The sequence below is a fragment of the Spea bombifrons genome, chromosome 2 (assembly GCF_027358695.1).
Source record: "Spea bombifrons isolate aSpeBom1 chromosome 2, aSpeBom1.2.pri, whole genome shotgun sequence".
Classification (NCBI taxonomy): domain Eukaryota; kingdom Metazoa; phylum Chordata; class Amphibia; order Anura; family Pelobatidae; genus Spea; species Spea bombifrons.
Window position 1 is genome coordinate 95,950,319 of NC_071088.1, and position 7,384 is coordinate 95,957,702.

Genomic DNA, 7,384 nt, shown 5'->3' on the forward strand with positions numbered 1-7,384 from the left:
GCAAACAGCTGTTTTTTTCTTGGTTCACACCGGAACCTGACACAGCCTGCCGAGGCTTCAAATGTCTTAGAAAAACAAAACCAACGCAAGGGAGCAAGGTCAAAACATAAAGCCACATTAAAGTGCAAGAACTGTACCTTAACGTGAATCTAACTCAAAGAGCTGAAAGAAAAAAATATGTAAAAATGTAAGGCCAAAATAGAAATGCAAAGCAAAGGATACGATTTGAGAATTAAAATTGTTTCGTAGAATTAAAGCATGAATATTGGCACGTGTAAAGTAAGTTTTGGATGCCTGAAAAAAAAGGTTGTACATTTGATCCTTGGGGTTTACAACATCAAACGCAAAATGAAACCTGCTTTTAAATTGGTTTATTTTTACTATACCCTCTGGTGATTAAAATGAGATAAACTGGCCTCATTCTATCCAAGACTGGAAAGCATCTTATGTTCGTTTTAGGTGAAAGGATAAACGGAATAGTGATTACATTTATCTTATTATTTGGATTTCTTTTTTATAAAGTGCCAACACAATTGATGTCCTATGTGTGATTTTGGTCTGATTTGGAATATGTAAATATGAACTGATAAGATTAATAAGGTGACATGGGGCCCATTCTTATTATTATTCTTATATAAAGCCAACATAATCTGCACAATTGGTTATACAGACAGTAAGCCATTATTTCCTAAAGTTTAAGAAAGGCCCTATTTTTAAGGATTTGCAGGGTAGTAAATGTAATAAGTGACCTTTCTTGATCTTCAATGTCCCATGAAACTTGCTACAGTTTAATTTCATGGCAAACTTGCTTCTTTGCATTTTGGCTTATATCAGGTGTGGTACCTGTTTTTCTAATATCTGATACGTCCCCTATCTGTGGACCATATAATAAATTCATTTTGAGAACAACTTGTTGTCCAAGTGCAAAATTAAATGAATGCAAATACGTTAGGTGATTTGGAATGATTTATACAAGGGCACATTTTAGATTAATAAATCATTTTTTCTATTCCATATCAAAGGCGGACATGCAGATGAGCAGAAATAAGCCATAAGATGAAAACGATGTATATTCTTTTATTTCCAACGTAACATCCATCAATTTACCAAATAAAATCCAGTCACTGGATGTGTAGATTCATTAAAACATACTTCATTTGTTACCATAGGTTAATTTACATGTCTCATACTGTAACCATGTCTTAAAAAAGTAGGTCATTAAAAAAAATCTGCGGCAAAATAGTAAACCCCCCTCGCAAAAATTTGATGTTTTCAAATGCAGAAGACAGAAATATCAATATTTGTCCTAGTTGTCCAAGTTTGACTTTGATAACTACAGTAATATATAACTGGAAAGGCTTTATATCACAAATCAGTATACCGGCCAATATTAATAAGAAGAACTAGTAGTTCTGATTAAATTAAAACTCTCTCAGCCTACAATTGCAGTTTTTGGCTACTTAAAACTGGGATGTATCAATTGGGATATTTGAGATATATCTTGAGCACATGCTTAGTCTTTTTAAAATACAATGACACAACAACATTTAAGATTACATTTTGTTTGAAGGTATTAATAATTGAGTTTAATAAGTTTACTGGCATTTAATTATTTAGTCTTACGATCACCAACAAAATGCAGCCACATGGTTTTAGTACTTACAAAGCCGAGTAGATTACTTTAATAACGTATTTTCTAACTTAAAAATGAATGCAATTTGAGCTAGTGATGTGAAATGCTACCATACTAAGGCAATTAAATAATTAGAATTACCCTGTCTGCTTCCCTTCACTGTTATAATGCTTACTTTTGCCTCCATGGCGTGTCATCCAGATGTTGGTGATGTTACTTTAGCAGGTCATCATTCCCATACATGGATATGTTTGAACATAGACTAACTAAGTATAGAGGTACCTCAAGGATATCTGGAACATTTCAGCCATGCTTGTTTTCCCATTGTGATTGCCTAATCCCACTAAATGCACACCAGGATCCCTTAAACCTATAGTGGTTACTGATAGGACATCAATGTAACTGTGGAGTGATTTGCCTTTTTCAGTTGGTACAAATTTAATTCATCAATTAACAATTCGGAACAGTTGTGCATGTACACAATTAGAACTTTCTTGGAAAGAACCACATGAATTTTGTGGTATGCGTCTTAACTGGAATAGAAAAGGGGAAATAGCAGGTTCATAAAAGCATTTAAGACTGATGTCTTGTCTTAAGATGTAAAGGAACAAAGAGACTTAAGAAAATATCTGTTTAATTCTCACAGCACCACGTGTACTGAGAACACAATGAGGATTATGTTTTAAATTGTTAATGCAAAGTGGTGAATTCATCCAAAATGTGAATCAACCTAAATAGCAAACTATGGAATGTTCCTATTGGTTGTTTTGCTTGCATTCCAATTGTTCTTAGGTATACCTTTAGTGATCTTCATATTACTTGGCTATGATTAACTAATTGTTGATTAACAACACTATTTGTTGACAAAAACATTAACACATGTTACTAGTAGAGAAGGAAAAGAGAGTCCTGCTCTTCCAAGCTTACCATCTATTAGGAAGTTTAGAGGAATAAGACAGTAGGTGATGGTTTGCTTGGGCAAGGATGATTTGAAAGAAGTAAGTGTCATTGAGATCTCAAAGACAGGAAAAAACAGGGCCGTCTTTAATGCAGGGCAAAAAAAAAGCTGTCCCTTGAGCCCGCGGTCTCAGGGGTTGCAACTTCCACCGTGCCCACCACTCTACGTCCGCATAAGCCCGCAGCCTACCTCTCTTTTACAGCCCAGGGGAAGCAAGAACGCAGCTTGGTCACATTACGTCACTTAAAGTGACACTGCTGGATTCCTGCTTCCACTGGAGGGTAAAAGAGAATTTGCAGTGTGTGAGTATATGTGTGTTAGCACGGATATATAAGTGTTGGGGGGCAAATATGGTACAGGTAGGCTGTTTGGAGGTAAATATGGCACATGCAGGTTGCTTGGAGGTTTAGCACAGGCAAGCTGTTTGAAGACATAGATGGGACAGGTAGGCTGTTTGGAGACACTGACAAAGATTTTTTTGGGGGACAAAGATGGCATGCACAAGCTATTTAGGGAAAAAGATGGCAAGTCCTATGCATCCAATCTGTGTGCTGGGCAGATCCTGTGGAAGCAGTCTGGGTGCTGGGTCAATTCCTATGCATGCAATTTGGGTGCCTGGCAGACCTTTGGTGTGTGTGACAATGCTATGTGTCCATGTGTTATATATTTACTCTATACCTTCCAATACAGGGTTTGTATGTCCTATTCAGTTGATCTATATCTTCAATGCTGTGGTTCCATGTCCCAAATAAACATGTTTATTTCATCTATACCTGAATTACACAAGGAAGGAAAAGAGAGGTGTGGCATAGTGAAAGATAGAACAAAGGATCACCAGACCCTCACCATTCGTTTGCGATAGGCATAGTATCATGCCAATGGCATGTGGCATGAGGGTGTCTCATGCAAAGTCATGCTACGGTCAGAAGAAGGGAAGACCGTTTCCTCCTAATCTGCAAAGTCAGTGTGGTAAATACTTCTTTTTGTTGTTGTTGGGGTAGATGATGTGATTGCATGCTAGGGAGCTCGAGCAAATGATTGACCATGGTCTAACCAATATTACAGAGGGCCCTGGGTAAGCAGATTTTTCTTTAGAAATGTAGGTTGTGGGTATCAGGACATCTATGCTTCTTTTAGAATGCTTCTCTAGTGACTGGTTAGAATAAATAGGGGGCAGAAAGAACAAAGGCATTGGGGATAGGAGACACATGGAAATAACTAGAAGGAAAGGTTGAGTTAGTGAAGTAAGCTAGTAAGAGAGAGGTCAAAAGATGAAAGGTAGATTACCGTGTTGTCAGCATAGAAGTGGCACTAGAATCCAAAATAATAGAGGCCACGTAGTCCCGTGGCATACCAACTGAGAGCAGTAGAAGAGACAAACGTGTGTCAGAGATGGAAACACTAAAGAGGTGATCAGAGACCACAGAATTTAAGCCAGGAAAGAGCTGTGCCACAGCTGCTATAATAATGAAGAGTTTGCTGGAGAAGTATGTATTCAACAGGCTGAAGAGAGGTCGAAGAGGATAAATAAGGAAAAATGACCTTTTGCTTTATCTACAAGGAGATCATTAGTAATTTTGGTGAGAGCTGTCTCAGTACAATGTTGTGGATGAAAACCAGATTGGGAAGAGTATGTTGAAAATACATGTGTAGAGTATGGCTGTGGTTCGCTGTTCCAACATCAGGAGAGGAGAAGGCTGAGATGTTGGAAAAGAGAGGTAAAAGTGTGTTGGTTGTAGCTGGTCAAGACCACTGAGGTTCCTTTAGGTCTGTTGAAGTATTTGAATATGGAAGAGCAGTGTGATTTTCAAAGAATACTGTGAATGTCTTCTTTTACAGAATGATATAACCATATTGTGTCATAAACAAACTTAGGTATAAATATGTCACTACACAAAAACCACACTATTTCTAATGATGCTATTGTTCATAATATGCTATTTATAATAAGAAGTTGTTCCTCTTTCTTTTTTTTTGTTTATCTGGTTTGCTTACAAAATTGCACTTCCAAGAAAGAAATAGCCCAGAGGAAAAAAAGTCATTCATACAAATTTTTCTTTTAGTTTTTGGTCCACTAGTTTTCAGATGAAATTCTGAGGACTTCTTACATTAAAGTCTTACATTAAATTCACCCTCATTGACTCTCTCAGGCTCATTCACACTCTCTCACACTCTTATTGACATTCTCACACTCTCTCTGAAAGCCTCACTACCTTCTCCGACAACCACTTCTGTGTCCTTGTCTCCTTGCCCCACAGCTCTGCTTCTTCTCTTGCCTCTATCTTCTTTCTTTGTCCACTTATCCGTGAAACTGTCCTCCTAGTGAATTTCTGCAAAAGGACAGAGCATTCCAATTGGAATGAAGAAAGGCTGTCCCCGTGGCTCTGCCGTTTTGCAGAATTGCACCAAGAGGCCTGGATAGTGCAGATAGATGCTATCTCTGTGACTCTGTCTTCATTATTTTGGCCTCCTGGCGAACTTCTGCAAAAGAGCAGAGCTTCGAGGCACACCCTCTTCCCTGTCTGGGAGAAGGAATACCAAGAGGCTCCGCCCTTTTGCAACAAATCATCAAAAGATTTTTGGGAAAATTGCTCACTATGTTTACACTCTTTACAATATTTACAATCTCTACTATATTTCCGAATACTAAGGTCACGATCAAAACAATTTCAAAAAGGAGGTAAATTACAGAAGCAACTTTATACTTCTATTAACCCAAACAATTGACATTGTATGTATTAAATGCACACGGAAACTAGCAGACAACACTGTTGTCCGAAAATTACCTGCTTTGTGTCACGTAAAAATGAAGCTTTCTTGGGGGAAAAATATGACTTGAAAGATTTTACGTGATTAAATCATTTTTGGGTGAGGGTTGGGCATTCCACAGTACTAGGAATGATGTTTCTTAAGGTACATTTTTTTTGCGAAAGTGTTACTTTTTCAGATGAAACTGCACCTTTAAAACATATAGCATAACTGTATTTTTGATCCATAAAACTACTAAATGCTATATAGTGTTTTGCTGCTGGGATAAGTTATAAATCTTTTTAATAGAAAGCCCCAAAGTCATCTGGTTCCAGATGTGCAGCAAAACATAACATCAGATTTATCAAGGAACTGCCTTTGTAATTGCTTTGATACACATGATGGTATAGTATGCCCATATTTTGAAAGCAAAACTCTCTTGTAGTTGTCCTTTTTGCCTCTGGCATTCCTGAAATGATATTAAACATTCAATATTTTATTCAGTAGAACCGTGTTACTGAGCAGCTTGTTGTTCTGTGTCTGACTTGGGAAATCAGGGCCAACTCAATGAGGCATAAAAGCAAAAACTTTCACATTTAATGATGCCACCTTTATTGCCGGCAGTGTTAGAACAGAGTTATAGATGTAAAACAAAGAATAAAATGTGAACAAAAAAGCAAATATTTCCATAAACAAGTGATAATGCAACAATTAAGGAAACTCAAGGCAGTAGTGATTTCAGGACAAAAAAAGTTACTGCTAATTGCAACCTAACACTCGATGGCTAAATTAAGTCTGTCCCAAGTAATTAAATAGCAATCCCCGCATACAGGATGAAATGTAAAAAATATCATATATCATTTAATACCGTGATTAAATGATATATTATATTATATTAATGCAATTGGATCTTCTATTGACTTGTGCAATTAATCTATCAACATACTTTTGCAGAAGTTTTTTTGTGTAAGTGAATCAAACTCCATTATGGCTAACAAACTGGCATTCTATGAACAGTAAAAGGTACGGGCTCAACTATATGCTTATGTATAAGGAATGGTAGAGGAGAGAAGGCTAAGAAGGGGAGATCGGCCCATTAGAGATAGCCTTAAATATCAGCTAGTCAGAATTTATTAATATTAACACACGTTAAGACAACTGGTACAGAAGAAGAGGTTGCGTATGGATGAGACTGAAGGAGGGGGACTGTATGAGGATGATATGATTGTAGTGAAGATCTTGTGGAGAACTTGAAGGTGGGAAGGATGTATGTTGTTTTGTGATGTAAGTTTAGGGTATTAGGAGGCTTGGTTGTATGCTTCTCTGAATTGGTGTGCATCCATGCTCAGTAAAACTCCCATTCCCTTCAGTCAATTATATTGACTTCAATGTTAGTGACCATATGCAATAAGCTTACATACTAATGCTTCCTGATTTTAGTAGAGGAAGCCAGGAGAGGATTAGCTTGCGAGCAGGATTCTTTCCACCTAATGTATCGGTTTGTCTTAGTCTGTCAGTTCTGGTCTTGTCATACCCCTTGAATATATGTATTGTATTAAGCACTGCATAAATTGCTGGCGATATATAAATAAAATATAGTAATAATAAAGAATGCACTCTTCAATTTGTATGCCGTAAAATTCATTGTAGTCCAGGCAAAATGAGCTCCAACGTGTATAAAGAAATAAAAACGCAATTTGGAGACCTGATTCTTCAAAGTTTGAACTTTGATTTCCATTTTGTTACTTTTTTTTTCTTTCCTGCACTTTTGTAAGTTGAAACGACCAACTAATCATGAAACAAATGCAAGGTTATTGGACTTGGACTTTTAAGTTTTTTCAAATTCTGAATACTCAAGATTCAACTTATGTAATATGCTTATGTAAGTTTGCAAACATAAAATATCAAACAGTATCAAGTATGCCTTCTGTTATGATGTGCATATACATTACATACCAGGTCAATTACATGTATTACCAGCTGTTGCTGACATTAATTCGTCTTTAGTAACTGACAGTTTATAGTTAACACAAGTTTAAAATAAG

At 36.8% G+C, this 7,384-nt stretch overlaps 1 pseudogene; it reads left to right on the forward strand.

Moving 5' to 3' along the window:
* Positions 1-804: 804 nt before the first annotated feature.
* On the forward strand, positions 805-968 carry LOC128481136 (uncharacterized; annotated as a pseudogene).
* The last annotated feature ends 6,416 nt before the right edge of the window (positions 969-7,384 follow it).